The 17,588-nt window shown below is 38.2% G+C and overlaps 1 non-coding gene across 1 annotated transcript; it reads left to right on the forward strand.

The window, feature by feature from the left end:
* Positions 1 to 2,030: 2,030 nt before the first annotated feature.
* LOC126000324 (U6 spliceosomal RNA) lies at positions 2,031 to 2,132 on the forward strand. The gene has a single exon (XR_007492673.1). It is a non-coding gene; the product is annotated as a U6 spliceosomal RNA (small nuclear RNA).
* Positions 2,133 to 17,588: the final 15,456 nt, after the last annotated feature.

Here is a 17,588-nt window from a genome sequence, read left to right on the forward strand (position 1 = left end):
AACAGCTGTGTAGTATTCCATTGTGTAGATGTACCAGTTTCTTTAGCCACTCATCTGTTCTTGGGCACTTGGATTGACTTGACAGTCTGTGGGCTGTCTTTGGATTCTTGTCATCATTTACTTTGAAATGCAGAAGCTTCTTAATTTGGCTTGATTGGTTTATCTTTGCTTCTACTTGACTGATCAGTGGCATTTCATCCTTAAAGATGCCTCTAGATCCAATGTGGTTGACCAGTTTTCCAAACAGCATTCACTGAAGAGGATTTCTTTGCTCAACTTCCTATTTTTTCTTTATCAAAGATTAACTGACCATACACCTGAGCAATTGTCTCTGAATTTTCCGTTCTTTTCTATTGCTCTGTGGGCCTATCTTTTTTTTCCAGTACCATGCTGTTTTAATTATTACTGTTGTGTAGTATATTTGAAGTTGGGTAAAGTGGTGTCTTCCATTTTCTATTTTCTGAGAATTTTTTGTCCATTTGGGAAGTGTATTCCATATTAATTTTGGAGTATTTGACCTATTTCTTTGAAAATATATCATTTTTTTCTTTTTAAAATTGTCTCTTTAGGGATTGCATTGAATATTTATAATGCTTTGGGAAGTAAATGGCACATTTTTTGACATTGAGTTTTTGACATCAAATTCTCCACTTAATTCTCTGTACCTAAGATGTATTTCTTTGCATGTTCTTCCTATTCTGTTCCTTTCCCAGTAGTGTTTTGCTATTACTAGTTACTAAAATGTATTGCTTAGTAATTTGGGGAATTGGGAGTGGAGACAAATGCTATTTTGCTTAAGCTTCAGCCTTAGGTAAGGCATCTCTTGGTTTTAGAAAATATCTTTTCTCCCAGGTTCAGTTAATTTTCGCTATGGCCTAAGTGTGGTCCGGTTTGTCCTCTGCTCCACAAAGAAAAGAGCTTTCTTCTAGAAAAGAAAGAATAAATGCTTGGAATGGAGCTGTTTTTGTTATTTTCCCCCAAAATCTAGCAGTGCTCAAGGCTTACTCCTGGCTCTGTATGGAGGGATCACTCCTGAGAGGTTCAAGGTACTGTATTTGGTGCCAGGAATAGTACATGGGTCAGTTACATGCAAGGCAAGCAGCCCACCTGCTGTATCATCTCTCCAGTTCTGGACTAGACCTTTTCATCTCTATGTGCATGGCTAATGATCCTGTCTCCTGTCCCGTCCTGCAGGACTCTGTTATTCCTTGGGTGTATAGAGGGGTCCCAGCCTGTAAAGAGAATGGGGGAAAGAGAGACGGAGACCAAGTAAAGTGTCTTATCAAGGTCACGCTTTATTGAAGGGTACAGGCTCTTTTAAGCACAATTAAACAGGGGGTGGAGAGGAAGCAGAATGGAACAGCCAGTATTACAGACAGTCTCCACAGGGAGCATCCTGTGAATAAACTTTGTATGCTATCTTTACACAGGAACCATTTTCACCCTAAGATAGTGAAGCTTCAAAGATGTCTCAAGCTTCCTGGAATGTGCAACTGATAGAATGCTGCAGCATTTCTTTGAGCTCTTGGGCTAGTTAATAGCTAATGCCTTAGGTTACTCTTTCAGGCTACACAGGGTAGCTTGTCTTGCAGAATTCCATAACAGAGTTTGGTCTCTGGCAGTCTCTGACAGTCTCCAAGGTCTGTATTTTAGTAGTTTAGTCTTAGGGTTCCTTGTGAATACAAATGTGCTCATGTATGATGGAGCTCATGGAGAAAGATGATACAAAGGGGTCCACAATTCTCCAGTTTTTTAAGTCCCGCATATGCTTCTCAATGCCTTGTCAGTTTTACATTCTGCTGTTACCAATATTCTTTAACTGAGGTGCTAAATGATTTTCACTAATCCTACTTCAAGTGTGTATTCACATCTCTTCTTAAGGAATTCCTCTGTTGCAAGGTAACTGTTCTGTAGCCTCAGCTCTTCAAGGTTTTATAAACAATTCATGAATTTGAAGTTAGTCTGGTTTGATTTTTTTGTCATGATGGTAGAAATGGTAGTACTTAAGCTTATTATCAAGAATGATAGTCGTGTTCACTTCGGCAGCACATATAATAAAATTGGAATGATACAGAGAAGATTAACATGGCCCCTGCGCTAGGATGACATGCAAAGAATGATAGTCATCTCTTGGATGGAGTCATGAATTTTAAGATAGCTTCAAGATCACATTGCTCAATTAATTACTCAGCCTTCATAGTTGTTCACTTGTGACATTGTTTTCAAAATATTATGCAATTCTTTGATATAAATAAATGTTAATGATGTGGTAGTACTCTGATATATATTCTGTATATATTTTAATTTTTTAAAGTTTTTATTGTGGTCGATGTGAATTGCAATTTTTTCACAGTAATTTTTGAGGCACATAGTGACAATGAGCGAGGGGCATTCCCACCACTATTGTTGTCCTCGCTCCATCCCTGTTCCCAGCATGCATCCCACATCTCCCTCCTTTACCCCCGAAATGCTAGTACAACAGTTCCCCACTTGTACAGCTTGTTGTAGATTGGGTATCGATTCTGTTGTCGTTGACTTTGGATTTGGTATTCATGTGTGATCAGTTTTTATTTACACCAAATGAACATTCGATTGTCTGGTTTTGGTACCATCAGAGGAAGAAAAAAAAAGGCAAACAAAAAAGAGAAAAAATAGGAGGAGTCCATTTAGGTGTTATAAACATCCATTTAGAAGAAGGAAGGAAAAAAGAAAAAGTAGTAAAACAAAACAAAGCAGAAATAAAATATCAATAAGGGAGTATTAATAAAATTACAAAAAATAAACAAAGAATAAACAAACAAAATAAACAAACCCCTGAAAACTTCTTAAAAAGGGGATTGTGTTTCTTCTTCTTCTTCTTCTTCTTCTTCTTCTTCTTCTTCTTCTTCTTCTTCTTCTTCTTCTTCTTCTTCTTCTTCTTCTTCTTCTTCTTCTTCTTCTTCTTCTTCTTCTTCTTCTTCTTTTTCTCCTTCTCCTTCTTCTTCTTCTTCTTCTTTTTCTTCCTCATCCTCCTCTTCTTCTCCTCCTCCTCCTCCTCCTCCTTCTCCTCCTCCTCCTCCTCCTCCTCCTCCTCCTCCTCCTCCTCCTTCTTCTTCTTCTTCTTCTTCTTCTTCTTCTTCTTCTTCTTCTTCTTCTTCTTCTTCTTCTTCTTCTTCTTCTTCTTCTTCTATGTTTTTCTGTTTTGTTTTTTAAATATAAACACACCCCATACATATACTTGTCAGGGTATTTTAAAAATACTTTAGAAGAGAACATTTTAAAGTCTTTTATTAATTTCTTTATTTAAACACTTTGATTATAAATATGATTGTACTTGGGTTTCAGTCATGTAAAGAACACCCCCCTTCACCAGTGTATCATTTCCATCACCAATGTTCCGAATCTCCCTCCTCCCCACCCCACCCCCACCTGTACTCTAGACAGGCTTTCTACTTCCCTCATTCATTTACTTTGTTATGATAGTTCTCAATGTAGTTATTTCTCTAACTGCACCTATCACTCTGTGGTGAACTTCATGTGAGCTGGACCTTCCAGCACTCCTCTATTTTGTCTCTGAGAATTATTGCAAAAATGTCTTTTTAAAAAAAAAACCCATAGATGAGTGAGACTATTCTGTGTCTATCTCCCTCTGACTTCATCCATTTATAGGAAAATTTCATGTCTTCATCTCTCCTGATGGCTGCATAATATTCCATTGTATATATGTACCAGTTTCTTTAGCCATTTGTCTGTTGAAGGGCATCTTGGTTGTTTCCAGAGTCTGGCTATTGTAAATAACGCTGCAATGAATATAGGTATGAGGAAGGGATTTTTGTATTGTATTTTTGTATTCCTAGGGTATATCCCTAGGAGTGGTATAGCTGGATCATATGGGGGCTCAATTTCCAGTTTTTGGTGGAATCTTCATATCACTTTCCATAATGGTTGAACTAGATGGCATTCCCACCAGCAGTGAATAAAGTTCCTTTCTCTCCACATCCCCCCAGCACTGCTTGTTCTCATTCTTTGTGATGTGTGCCAATCTCTGTGGTGTGAGATGGTACCCCATTTGCATCTCCCTGATGATTAGTGATGTGGAGCATTTTTTTCATGTGTCTTTTGGCCATTTGTATTTCTTCTTTGACAAAGTGTCTGTTCATTTCTTCTCCACATTTTTTGATGGAAGGTTATAAGAGTCCAAGAACTTAACCATTTTTTCCACGTTCTCATGTTTAGCGGCATCGTTTCTCAAAGTAGTCTTAGATTACCCTTTGAATCTTTGCAATATCTGTAGTAATTTCCCCCTTTTCATTTATAATATGGGTTATCAAGTTTCTCTCTCTTTGTGAGTTCTTGTTTTTAAAAGAACCAACTTCGACTTTCGTTGAATTTCAGATTATTTTTTGGGTTTCCTCTTCATTGATTTCTGTTCCTTTTTTTTTTTTTTTTTTTTTTTTTTGGTTTTTGGGTCATACCCAGCAGCGCTCAGTGGTTACTTCTGACTCTATGCTCAGAAATCACTCCTGGCAGGTTCAGGGGACCATATGGGATGCCGGGATTCGAAACAATGACCTTCTGCATGAAAGGCAAATGCCTTACCTTCATGCTATCTCTCTGGCCCTGATTTCTGTTCTAAGCTTTGTTATTTCCTTCTGTCTCCCTATTTTTAGTTCCTTTTGTTCATCATTTTCTAATTTTATAAACTGTACCATTAAGCTATTTTTTTCTTTTTTTTCTTTTTTTTTTATGCGGCCGCTGGCCCGCCCGCTTTGCCGCCCTCCCGGCCCCCTCCCCGCGCTCGCCAGCCCCCACTCGGGGGGCCGCTCCGGCCACCCACCCTCAAGCGTGGGGCCCCGACTGCCACCTTTAAGCTATTGAGGTATGCCCCTTCTTTCTTCCTGATATGTACTTGCAAAGCTATAAATTTTCCTCTCAGGGCAATGTTGAGGTCTCCCACTCTTATTGTGTTATTATTGATGTCCTCTTTCAAATTTATTATTAGATATTTTGCTGATCTCTCATTGGGTATGTATACATTTAGCAGTACAATTTCTTCCTGCTGCACATATTCCTTTATTAGTAAGAAGTGTCCATCTTTGCCCCTTACAACTTTTCTGAGTCTAAAGTTTGTGTCATCTGTATTAATACAGCCACCCCAGCTTTTTTTGACACTTGCATGAATGTTTAATGGAAATAAAAATGATCAGACCTTAACATCAAACCCAAAGTCAAAAACAACAGAATCTATACCACAGCAAGCTTTACAAGTGGGGACCAGTTAACTAATATTTTGGGGTGTAAAGGAGGGAGATATGGGATGCATGCTGGAAGCAGAGGTGGAGGGAGGACATCACTGGTGGTGGGAATGCTCCTGATTCATTGTCACTATGTACCTTAAATATTACTGTGAAGGATTTGTAATTCACTTCAGCCACAATAAAAATAAAAAATAGACTTTAAACTAATAGTTTAAAGGACTAATAGAAATACTACTGAGCATGATTTAAAATAAAAAGGAACTAGGAGAACTTGCAGATATAAATTTTCTGAATAACATTAGTATTTATGACTCAGCAAAATTACCCCAGCTTTTTGAGGGTGATGTTTGCTTGGATGATTTTCTTCCAGTCTTTGATTTTGAGTCTATGTTTGTTCTGACTATTCAGGTGTGTCTTGTAGGCAGCAAAAGGTTGGATTTATTTTTTGATCCATTTAAGCCATTCTGTGCCTCTTAATTGGTGCATTTAGTTCACTGACATTGAGGGAGATGATTGTCATAGGATTTAATGTCCTCTTTATATATAAGTTTGATGTGTCTTTTGGTCTGTCTTGTCTTAAAGTAGACTTTTCAGTTTTTCCTTTAAGGCTGGTTTTGTATCTGTAAAGTTTCTGAGCTGTTGCTTATCCATGAAACTGTATCCTTCCTTCAAACCTGAACATGAGTCAGACTGGGTGCATATTCTAGGTGAAGCATCCATTTCATTCAGTCTTGTCACAATCTCCCACTACTGTCTTCTGGCCTTGAGAGTTTCTTGTGACATGTCTGCTGTAAATCTTATCGATGCTCCTTTGAATGTAATTTCCCTTTTTGATTTTGATGCTTTCAGTATTCTATCTCTATCTGTGGGATTCGTCATTGTGACTAGGATGTGTCTTGGGGTGTTTTTCTTTAGGTCTCTTTTAGCTGGTACTCTTTGGTCATGCAGGATTTGATTGCTTGCTGTCTTTAGCTCTTGGAGTTTCTCAGTGATGATGTCTTTGTTGCTTCTTCCTGGGGATCTCCTTCCTGGGCCTCTGGGACTCCAATGATTCTTATGTTGTTTGTGTTGAATGTATCAAAGACTTCTATTTTCATCTGTTCACATTCCTTGAGTAATTGTTCCATTGTCTGATCTTTTGCCTTAAGGTTCATTTCCAGTCTTTTCTTATTTATGGAATTGTTCTGCATTTCATCTTTGTCTTTGTGTTCTGTTCAGCTAGAGCTATGTTTTCTTTGATTTCCATGAGGATCCTCCATATTTCTATCCTAAACTCCTTATCTGAGAGATTTATCAGATGGTTGGTATTTTTTGGGTCATCACAGCTATCATCTTCATTCTCTGTGCATGGTGTTTGCCTGTGAGGTTTCCCCATTGTCACACTTGTAGTGTGATTTTTTTTCTGCGAGTTATGGTGGGTTTCATTAGTTAGAGAGCGTGTGGCCGCAAAGCGAAGCCTCTAGGAGATAGTTTTTGCTGGGCCCTTCCTGACCCTCTCAGGAGAGCTTCGGGAGAGAAGAGAAACATGCAAATCTGACAGGTCCCCTCAGCCTCTTCCAGTCGTCAATCTCACAGCAAGGCCAGACCCCTCCTGCCTGCCTTCACAGACAAAAGAGTCACCTTTCTACCTGGTGCCTCTGGTAGCCAGTTTTCACTCATTCAGTTTTTCTTGGCCTTTCGACCTGAGTGGCTACAGGAAACAGTTTTTGCTGGGCCCTTCCTGGTCCTCTGAGGAGAGCTTCAGGAGAGAGAAGAGAAGAGAAACACACAAAGCCGACAGGTCCCCTCAGTCTCTCCCAGTCACCAATCTCAAAGCAGGGCCAGACATGTATTTTAACTTTTATATATTTAAATCCTAATATAGGTATTTGGTTTCTGGGCCACACATAATTTTGCTCTGAGGCTATTCCTGGCTCTATGTTGAAGAAACACTCTTGGCAGGCTCCAGTGACTATATGGAATTCTGGGGATCAAATTTTAGTTGGTTGCATGAAGGCAAGTGCCGTACATACTGTACTATTGCTCTGGTCCCTGGTATATTTCTGATGTCCTCACTTACTCCTGCTTTTTCTTAATGAATTCCAGTACTCTAGTTTAATTGTTAGTAAATGGATTGTCTTCACCTGGTTATATTCTGAATTTCAGAGTCACCTAGCATTGTTATAGATGCTGTTTATAGTTTTTGGTCTCATAATTCCGGCACTGTATATACTTTACATTCTGTTATAGTTTATTATTTAAAACTCTCCCTCTTTATCTTCTTTTGTGTTGTTTTGGTGAACAGAGGTAGCATACTTGGTCGTCCTGCTCACATATTTTTTATTTTCATTGCTCGTTGGGTGTCATGCACTCTAGTTGTTGTGCTCACCTGCTTCTAGTTGCACTGCTCAATAGGGGTAGCATGCTCCATTGTGGTACCTGCACACTTGGTCATTGTGTTTGATGAGTGGTGCTTTAGCAATAAACAAACTTTAGTTGTGATGCTTGAGTACTCTTATTTATGGTGTTCTGAAGATTCCACATACCACTGCAATACCAGGAATCCCAAATGTCAGTGAGACCTGCATAACACTAGGATTAGGATGGTGCTGGGATAGAATTTATGGCCTCATGCTCAGGAAACAAGACACTCTACTATTAAACTATGCCCTATTTTTAATGGCTGGCCTAGAGTTATCCCAAAACTCCAGTCACTGATCAAACTTTCTCCTGAAAGTTTGCCTTCCCTTTTTGGGAAAGATGTGTTTCTAGGCTTAAAGTTCTATTTTCACAACCATTTGCATAAGTTTTTGTTTAATATGAAGATTTCAGCCCCTGTCTTCAGGGAAAGATACACTAAATGCTCTACCTTCTCTTCACAATCCTCTCTAGTCTACCCTTTAACCTCATCTTTCTTTCTCTAAGATACATGAAAATCTCAGCTTCCTCTTGCAAATATTCCCATTTTGAACTTTGATTCATATCTCCACTCATTTGCAGCAATCAAAAAATTACTGTGGAAAACAAGGGCTGTAGATGATGACCAACTCTTCTTCCAGTACTGAGTTAATGAGATCATTATTGCTAACGAGCTTTTGAAAGGAGGTTAAAATGTTTCTCTCCTTTTTATAATTACTCTTTATGTGAGTAATAGTTAGATATACGTTCATCCTTTATGTTCCAACTCAGAATGACATCTAAGTTTCTATAGTTTTCTGCGCTTACATGCCAAAGTTACAAATGAAATATCTTCGTACAGAAATCGTAGAACTGTGGAAATTGCTAAACATACAGCTTTTAGGAGATTTTCTTTCCAAGTAAATTCACCACATAAATTCATAAATATTTTTGAAGGTGAAAAATATTGTCATAAGACGACAAAGGTGGTCAATCTACTTGATGTTCCTGAATTCTGTTTTGTGATAGAAGAGTAGGAAATTATTTAAGTTAGTCCAGACTAATTGAATTAGATTGTAGTTTTTCTTAGAGTCGCTACCTTCTAGAATTTTGTACTGGTACTCCAGTAGTACCGCTTCTTAAGATATTTAATTTGTTAATTTTCTATTATAGCAAATACACTTCTACCTACATTTCAAGAACTCAAATATTTTTACTCACAACATATCCTAAGAGTGATGCCTTTCTTTGGAAATAAGCTGTACCTTGCTGGGGACTCTACCAGCTAAGGACTCTCCAAGGAATAGAATTACTTTGCTAATTATGATGCATTCTGCTACAGTGTCTTAGACATCTTTGTATATCCTAAAGCTGTACAGAAAGCTTCTACAGATTTGATGTGTTTTCTGTGTTGCATTAAATAATTAACGATGGGGCTGGATGGTGGAGGATGCCATCCAGCCCACATGGCTCTGCAACCTCCATGCAGCCGGCGAGTTCCAGGCCCAGGTGAAATTACTCACTCACACGCAGCCATCAGGAAGAATCATCTTTATTCATGCCCTTGCCACCACAGGTGTGTGGCCTATGTCAACCTTTTAAGCATTCGCCCTGCATCTTATTTTCTGTTAGCCATCTTCCCTTTGGGCTCCATGCGGCCCAAAGATCCAAAAGCCAGGAAGCCAAGCCGGGCCAAGAGAGAAACGGCCAAAGGGCCGAATCCCCTGGCTCAGAGGTTTATCTATCCTTTTCCAGACCCCTCCCAGAAATGGGAGGTCTTGCAGGTAGTTACACCTATTATCCGGTTCCCAAAACTCCTCCCAGATATGGGTGGGTCTTGGGGTACACCACATTTCTGCAAGGTCTTCCTCAAGGAATCTATGAATAAAAATAGTGATAAGGCCACAGAAAAACTGAAAACTCTTCATGATCTTCAGACTCTCTTCAAAGGAGTGTTTAGATTTTAGATCTACTACTCATTGGTTGCTTGATACTGGGCCATTCAACTCTCTGCATTAATTCTCTCAACTCTAAAATCATCTTAGCAATAAAGTCTTGACAAATTTCTTGTGAATATCAACTGTAATGATCTCTTTGCTTCAGCTAGGAAAACTCTTTAAGTAATGAGTATAGCTTTCCATTGTACTTGCCTATAGCACGTCTATTGAGTCCTGGGATATATACAACTTCTAGTCTCCTATAAATGAGGAAGGAAAAGCAATGCAGAATTCAGAAGCCCAGAGCTACTTTTTGTTTTTAGTTTCACCTAGCTTCTGATCCTGAAAACTTGCACTCTTTTATTGGTATGACTATTCAGCTGAATGGGTTAATTTCAAGCTAGATTCCCTTTCCTTAGGAACATGGAAGTTCCTAAGGAATCTCAAGTGTTAATCCATCTTTGAAGGGTATATTTGGACTTTTGGGTAGTTCATCCATTGAAAGACCAAAATCTCCTATGACTTGGTAAGAGCTGGAGGCACCTAGCAGTTACTCAAGCAAAATGGGAAGAAGAAATATTTATGAAGCAAGAGTAGATATTTAGAAATTACTTGTTATTGGGCCCGGAGAGATAGCACAGCGGTGTTTGCCTTGCAAGCAGCCGATCCAGGGCCAAAGGTGGTTCAAATCCCGGTGTCCCATATGGTCCCCCGTGCCTGCCAGGAGCTATTTCTGAGCAGACAGCCAGGAGTAACCCCTGAGTACTGCCGGGTGTGGCCCCAAAACAAAAAAAATTATCTAAATATTGTGTACATAATTTATATGGAAATATGCTATGATATTTTCTGTATGATATCTTTGTTGCATTGCATAGATTCTAAGAGTTTGTATCTTCATTGTCATTTGGTTTCAAGGAATCTTTTTATTTCTTCCTTGATTTCCTCTTTGATCCATTTATTGCTTAGCAGTGTTTTCTTTGGCTTCTAAGTGTTGGAAGTTTTCTCCATCTTTCTTTAGTTAATTTATCCTTTCATGGTATTATGGTTGAGAAAGTACTTTGTACAATTTCTGTATTTGTAAATTTTTATGTTTGAGGTATGCCTTCATATGTGATCTGTCCTGGAGAAAGTTCCATGTTCACTAGAGAATAATGTTTATTCTTCTTTTCAGGGAATGAAGATCCCTGTATATGTCCAACAATTCCAGTTCTTTTAGCTCATTTATGGATTTTGTTTCTTTGCTGATATTTACTCTAGTTGTCTGTTTAGTGGTGAAAGTATAGTGTTGAAGTCTTTCACTACTGTTGTATTTCCACCAGCATATGCCTTTACTTGTTTTTAGAAGCTTTATGAGCTTTGCTGAACCTCACTTTTTTTGCATAAATCATGATGGTTTTTCTTGATTGATCTATTGTTAACTTAACCATTAACATAACTAGTGTCCATCACTGTCTCTAATTACTTTCTTTATATTTAATGCTATTCAGTCTGATATAAATATGGCTGTCCCAACTTTGTTTTCTTTCCCCATGGCTTGTATGATTATTTTTTATCCTTTTACTCTGAATCTGTACTTATCCTGTGAGTTTAAGTATGTTTTTTGTAGGCAGTAGATGGATAGATTTTCTTTCTTGATCATCCATCTATTCTATGCCTTTCTATAAAGGAGCTTAACCCATTGGCATTGAGAGGTACTAATGATATATAAGACTGTCTTGCCACTTTTGTATATCTGTAGAATCAAGTTGTTTTTGCAAATGTCATTTTTATGTGACCTTTTAATAATTCTTGATGGATTGATTTAGTTGCCACAAATGCTGCCACCTCTTGTTTATCTGAATGGGTTCTTGTTCCTCCCTCAAGTCTGAATGATAGCTTTGCAGGGAAGTGCATTCTAAGCTGGAAGTCTTTTTTATTCAGTACTTTGAATTTACCTTTCCACCATTCCTGGTTTGTAAGATATTATACAGAAGTTCTGTTGCAATTTCTGTGTTGTTTTCCTTTGAGGATTGCCTCCTCTCTTGATGTTTTACATAATCTCTTTGTCTTTTGATTTTATCATTTGATTATTACATGTATTGTTATTATATTGGTGAGATCTGTTTTGATTAGTACTCTTTGGCTTCTTGAATCTGTCTGTGCAGGTGCCTATCTCCATGGATCAGAGAAATGTTATTTCTTCCTCTTTTACTTTTTCCTCACCTTCTGATATTCCTAGTTATGGAGATAATTTTTCTTGCTATCATCTATAATGAATCTTACATTTTCTTCCATTTATTTACTTCTCTTTGCTTTTGTTACTTTCTTTCTGGCAACAGCTAGTATTTTATCTTCAGTATCACTGATACATATTCTGTAGGTTGAATTCTGTTTCTATGGCTTGCTATTATATTTTTAACCCCTACAATTCTGTTTTTTATGGAATATTTGGTACCCTGGATCAGTTCAACTTTAGGCGGTTGTATTTTTCTTCCATTGATTACTTATTTCCATGGCCATTTCATGGATCATTGATTCAAGTTCCTCGTCAATGAGGCTTGAGGTGTTACTTGAGCTTGATGATTTGCTAGGACTAGTGGTCCCTGTCTCCAGATCAGGTGAATTCCTTTGTTTCCCTATTGTTCTTAAAGTTTTGTAATTTGAGCTTCAGTTATCTGAAGACCTGATCTGTTTTATTATTTTTCAGCAAACTGTTACTCCTTATAATTTATCTAACACTTGTTACACCACTAAGATGATATTTCAGTGGTTTTGTAGATTAAAATCTAATAATTCCATTTGCATAGAGGGTTTTATGGAGACAGGACCAACAATCAAAACCAACAATCCTTAAAGTTATTGGGTTTGGAGGGGTGAAATTATTATTCAGGTTTGCGTTCAAGAGTCAGGTTACAGGATCTTCCTTGGCCCAGGGGACCATGGGAGAGATCATGCGTGCACAGGGGCAATGGGGCATGCAGAAATAGTGTTAGACCCCTTGCTGGTCCTAGATGACAAAAGAAGCCAGGGGTAGTATTATGAGTCCATAGGGGTATGTCCTAGTTTCAAGAGTTAGACAGCTCTTGGTTAAGGGGACCCAGGGAGAACAAAGTTTGATTTCTTATAGACAATTGCAAGAAAAATAATTGGTATCAAAAAGACTTTGCTGAATTGTGATTACAAAGAAAACAGCTTTGTGAGAACAAAATTATAGTCCTGACAAGAAAATATTATGTTTGTTTTCCAGCTTCTTCTTCAATATTTCATTTAATATCTCTGCAGAAGGAAACATTTCAACAAGAACCAAGTAGACGTTGAGAATAGAGTTTTTCTAAATCCAGAATTTTTATATCTACTTCAGAAGGAACTCCACTGTTGACAGAAGCTAAAGCCAACTAAAAAATAGGTACCCTTTCAAGGGAATTTCTGTTCGGGTGTTTGGAATGTTTGCACTGTAGTCTTCAAATGTAAGTTTCATAACTTACATGTCTTTCTGCCACCTAAAAGCACTTTATGCTTTGTATTGTCAAATAATTTAATAGTATCCCATATTGTTGATGACAGCATATTTACTATGAAAATGAGGTTTGGAAATTAGCTAATTATATTAGTTAGGCTGTGCATGAGTCCTTTATTCCAGGGGAAAATTCCTTTGTTTTTATGTTTTGGGGTCACACACAGCAGTTTTGGGGGCCTATTTGTTTTTCCTTAGTGCTCAGGAATCTCTCTTGGGATTCACATGCAGCACTTGGGACTGAACCTGGGTCTCCTATGTACACAACTCAACCCAAGAAAATTCTCATGTACAGCAAGCATGTGCCCTCCTAATATCTAGGCTGAGACTTGGGCGATACTAGGAACATCATTAGTTCTTTTGTTGTAAGTGAAAACAGCAAAACACAGCAAGCAAATGTCTGACAGAATGATTATTAACTCCTCTGGGGGAATATTTTAGGGTGTTTAGAATGTTCTCAAACTGTGCCCCAATTGCCCTAAATCATCCAACCTAGATTCATTTTGATTTACTTAATTTTTTTAGCCTAGAACATTTTAGGGGTGGTGTGGCACTATAAATTAATGCTCTCAAAGGAGATCAATGGCATATAAAAATTCTAAAGATTCATGGGCAGTGGTGAACTAGGCAGAACTAAAATGACACAGTCATGTGCTGAGAGGTGTAAGCTCTTTACTGATGCATGCTTCATGATTCTGTACTTCCCAAGTAAGCAGGGTGTCTTGTAATAATAGTCTGTGTTATGAGCATAATAGTTTCTTCTGAGCATAATTTTTGCAGCAGTTGGGAATGATCTGACTGCCCTTTTAGAGTGACCTAATTTTTTCATAGCTAGAGAGATAAAAATATATAAATAATAATATACTTCACAGTGAAGAAATTTTATTTGGTATTTGCTTATAATGGAGAAGTAGGGTCAGATATGTTTGGAAAGATGTTGGACCCACATTTTAGGGGCTTAAAGGCTTGACTGATGCATTGCAGCTTTGGAGGAGGGTCTAAATTTGTCTTGCATATGAATGACCTGGGTTCAATTTCCAGCATCTCATATGGTTCCCAAGCCTGCCTGTAATAATTCCTGAATGCAGAGCTAGGAGTGATCTCTGAGCATCGCCGAATGTGGCCCCCAAAATACAAACAAAACGTTTAGAGGCACTGATGGTTTTTGAACAGGGTGGAATATTATACACACACACACACACACACACACATTTGGTCTTCATTTATAGTTCCTGGGTCATGAGCAATAAGAGTGATGGAAGCACCTTTTAATATAAGAACAAAGAAAGCACCTTAATTTTAATATTTGGGTCTATTATTCTCAGTTCCTGAAATTGCTTCAGAGATCTTAAGGTGAAATGGGTATCTTAGTATTCATAACCAGTCCCTTTCTGCCATTATAGCTTTTATATTAATTTTAAAGGGACTTTAAGGTGGGGGATGGTTGCCAGGGCCTGGAGCACAGGCTTTGCATGCAAGGGACCCAGGTTCTAGCTTTAGCACAACCTATGTCCCCCTAACAGTGTTGGGAATGATCCCCTGCAGCACATATCCAGGAGTAGTCTCTGAGCAAAGCCTGGTGTAAGCCCCACACCAAAAATGAAATCAATATAATGCTGTACTTTCTGTTCTAGTATCCAATTTCGGGGAGGCTCCTGGGGCTAGGACCAAATCAGTCACCAATTACCAGTGACTTGGTCATGCCTATACAGCTTGTACAGCTTCAGGCAGGAGTACCAGAAGATTTTCTTGTGCCACTCTTCTGAGTCACAAAGTTCCGCGATGACAGATACTCCTGCACTCAGGCTCTTGGCTTATCTATCTCTTAATTTGGCTGTTACTTCACATCATTTACTGTTCTTGCGAATTAATCAGTGAGCTAATGAGTAAATTGGTTTCCTCGGTTCTGTAAGCCCTTGTAGCAAAATACTTCATTTAGCTAATTAATTATGGAGTAGGAACCTCAGACTTCCAGATAGTTGACCTAAACTCAGATAACAACTGGGGCTTGTGAATTCCCTGCTATGCAAGAATTGTATCCAACAGGTGTGTGTAGTATGTGCTAGACTTCCTACTCATACAAATACACACAAACACACACAGTCCAGAAACCTTCTCACAGGGTCTCAAGGAGAAGCAGGAAGGGACAAGATTTGGACTCTGAGTATGGTTTTAACAATAATGTATGGATTGGCCATGTTGGGATGAGTGCAGAGAAGATTCAGTCTGAAACTTTCAATAGTCAGGATGAAAGATGTCATGGAGGTTGGTGTGACTTTGTATGAGTTCTGCTACTACAGTAGTCTCCAATTGTGGGTAAGGTAGGCTGGCTAGGTTTTCTTTTGGCTCAATTAAAAATATATATCCTTTGTGTTGGCTTTCCCATGTTCATTTATAATGGAGTTCAAAAGCTGTGCATATCACTCTGGCATCATGAAGTTGATTTGGTTGCGTGATGGTCCAGGTCCAGAAAGTTCATCTCCAATTTATTGCACAAGGGAAGACAAAGACATACCTTTACACAGACTGATATGGAATATTTAACTCTTTTATGCTTTCAGACTTGTTACTTATTCTCTTGTGTTCAGTGATACCTCATTTATTTAGTTATTTCCCTGTCCTCAATTTGATAACCTTTCTAGTTTATACAAAAAATATAAGGAAATGCAAAGTTCTTAAGTGCAATTTTACCTGGAACTTTTGTTTCTAAGACATTTTCACCAATAATACCACTCAGTGAGTTGGGATGCCCAGAAAATACTGCAAATGAGTTAACTCATTCAATGAAAAAAAAAACACCTGTATTTCTAGACCTTCTTTAGATGAACTTTTTGTGAAATTTCCCCATTCCATCCATCTTATGATAGCAGCTCCCTTAAAATTCCCTAAGATATAGAAATAATAATGAAAATAATATAATAATTTTTAAATTATGGGAATGGTATCTTGTACATCCTCAGGAAGGTCAAGTCAGTACCACCATATGGTCAATATATAGAGACAAGGAAACCTCTCTCATCCCAGCTAAATTTGTATATTGATATTATCGTGATTATGTTATGGGTATGATTTTCCACTGAAAGTTCATCTGGATTTCAGGGTTACACTTTTGTGCATATATTGTATTTCAGAGATCTACTACGGAGGTTCCCAAATTTATTTGCTTTTCAAAAAAAATAAATATCCATGTCCCTCTGGAAATCTACCTGCTTAATAGAACAAGTAGAAAGGACCTAAAATTTTCCTGTAAACTACTTCTGTACTATTGACAACCCTCAAATCTCTTCAGCACCTCTCACGGGGATAGTATCGACCACTGGGGAAACACTGATTACAACCATTTCATTTTCAGTTTGACCTTTCAGCACTGTCAGCTTCTACTGTACTCCACTAGGTGGTACTGTTACCCATGAGACTACAGCCCTGCACACTACAGGAGGAAGCCAGCAAAGTAGTGGGCTGGACAGTACTTGGCAAAGAGGATTACATGCTTCTTTCTGGGTTTGCCAGCCATAAAGAACCAGGCTTCCTTATCCCTGTACTCCAAGACAGGCACTGATTTGCTACTTAATTCTGGACAGCCTTTGAAAGTGCTGTTGGGGCCACCAGGATGGTCAATGACAAGAGTAATCATCTGGGGCAACAAAGTAAGCTTGGAGCATCTAAATAGGCTCAGGTTCATACTCTTCCCCTCCCCTCCATACTATCTTTCTGACCCAATTGTACGGGTTTTTTGTAACCTTAAAAGATAAAACAAAAAGTTACAGCAGTAACCATTGCCCATAATCCTAATAAGAATTACATAGTCATTTGAATATCTTGATCTACTTTGGTTTCCAAAGTTTTATTTTTGTTTGTTTTTCTTTTTGCTTGTTTGATTTTTGGGTCAATGCTCAGGGGTTACTCCTGGCTCTATGCTCAGAAATGGCCCCTGGCAGGCACAGGGGACCATATGGGATGCCGGAATTCGAACTACCTTTCTTCTGCATGAAAGGCAAATGCCTTACCTCCATGCTATCTCTCCGGCCATTTCCAAAGTTTTAAATGGTTATACTTTTACAAATTACACAGAGCACATACCTGTGTTTTTCCCTCTGGCTCATTTGTTTTCATCTGTGTTCTCCTTGATTTGGGATTAACTGTTAATTTAGGGATGAGGCATCAGCATGCTCTGTCATAAGTGTTTCAAGTAATGGCAGCAGACAGAATTCCATTTTTCTACTTTCCTCTGGTAAATGCAAGTTTTGTTTCGTCATGAAATATAAAGTTGTATTTTAGACCAAGTATAACATGCAGAAAGATGAAAATAAAAAAATGACTTGTGGGCTTACCACTCCCAGAGGACATAATTTTTAGAGAAATTAGGTTTGCTTTCTATTTAATATCTTACAACTCACCAGTTGCACTGAATGTTCTATTTATTTTTTAAATTCTTTTACTTCATATATTTGAATAGTTGCCATAATTCATCCAATAGCTGTATAATTTCTAGACATTTAGTTGGTCTTTTGTTTGTTTGTTTGTTTTTGGGCCACACCCATTTGA

The sequence above is a fragment of the Suncus etruscus genome, chromosome X (genome assembly GCF_024139225.1).
Source record: "Suncus etruscus isolate mSunEtr1 chromosome X, mSunEtr1.pri.cur, whole genome shotgun sequence".
Taxonomy (NCBI): domain Eukaryota; kingdom Metazoa; phylum Chordata; class Mammalia; order Eulipotyphla; family Soricidae; genus Suncus; species Suncus etruscus.